The sequence below is a fragment of the Corvus brachyrhynchos genome, unplaced genomic scaffold (genome assembly GCF_000691975.1).
Source record: "Corvus brachyrhynchos isolate BGI_N302 unplaced genomic scaffold, ASM69197v1 scaffold1290, whole genome shotgun sequence".
Classification (NCBI taxonomy): Eukaryota; Metazoa; Chordata; class Aves; order Passeriformes; family Corvidae; genus Corvus; species Corvus brachyrhynchos.
In genome coordinates this window covers 18,635-19,497 of record NW_008235778.1, presented here as the reverse complement: position 1 = coordinate 19,497, position 863 = coordinate 18,635, and the positions used below count along the sequence as shown (strand labels likewise).

The window sequence follows — 863 nt, the reverse complement described above, 5'->3', positions numbered from 1 at the left end:
CCTGAGGTCCTCAAGAACCTCCAGAACCTTCCTGAAGGACCCCAAACCCATCAGAGCTTCCTGAGGGACTCAAGAACCTCGAGAACCTTCTTGGAGAGTTTAAGTACCTCCAGAACCTTCCTGGGCAACTCAAGGACCTTCCTGAGGGACTCCAAACCCATCTCAGCTTCCTGAGGTCCTCAAGAACCCCCAGAACTTTCCTGAGGTCCTCAAGGATCTCCAGAACCCTCCTGAGCAACCCCAAACCCACCAAAGCTTCCTGAGGGACCCCATGAACTTCCAGAACCTTCCCGAGGGAGCCGAAATACCCCTCAGAACTTTCTTGGGGGTCCTCCCAGTCCCCCAGGGCTTTCTTGAGGTCCAAGCACCTCCAGAACCTTCCTGAGGGTCCTCAAAACCTTCCTGGTGCCCTCAAGTCCCTCCAGAACCTTCTTAGGAGGTCAAAGAGGTCCCAAATCCCCCCAGAACCTTCTTAGGAGGTCAAAGAGGTCCCAAATCCCCCCAGAACCTTCTTAGGAGGTCAAAGAGGTCCCAAATCCCTCCAGAACCTTCTTGGGGATCAAAGGGGTCCCAAATCCCCCCAGAACCTTCTTGGGAGGTCACTGGAGACCCCAAATCCCCCCAGAACCTTCTTAGGAGGTCAAAGAGGTCCCAAATCCCTCCAGAACCTTCTTGGGGGATCAAAGGGGTCCCAAACCCCCTCAGAACCTTCTTGAGGGATCACTGGAGACCCCAAATCCCCCCAGAACCTTCTTGGGGGGTCAAAGAAGTCCCAAATCCCACCAGAACCTTCTTGGGGATCAAAGGGGTCCCAAATCCCCCCAGAACCTTCTTGGGAGGCCACTGGAGACCCCAAATCCCCC

At 55.2% G+C, this 863-nt stretch overlaps 1 protein-coding gene across 1 annotated transcript in view; it reads right to left on the bottom strand.

The window, feature by feature from the left end:
• The window catches only part of LOC103611412 (RNA polymerase II subunit A), a gene marked incomplete at its 5' end in the record, with an annotated part of 39,592 nt that overhangs the window by 21,029 nt on the left and 17,700 nt on the right, over window positions 1–863 (bottom strand). The window lies entirely within an intron of this gene.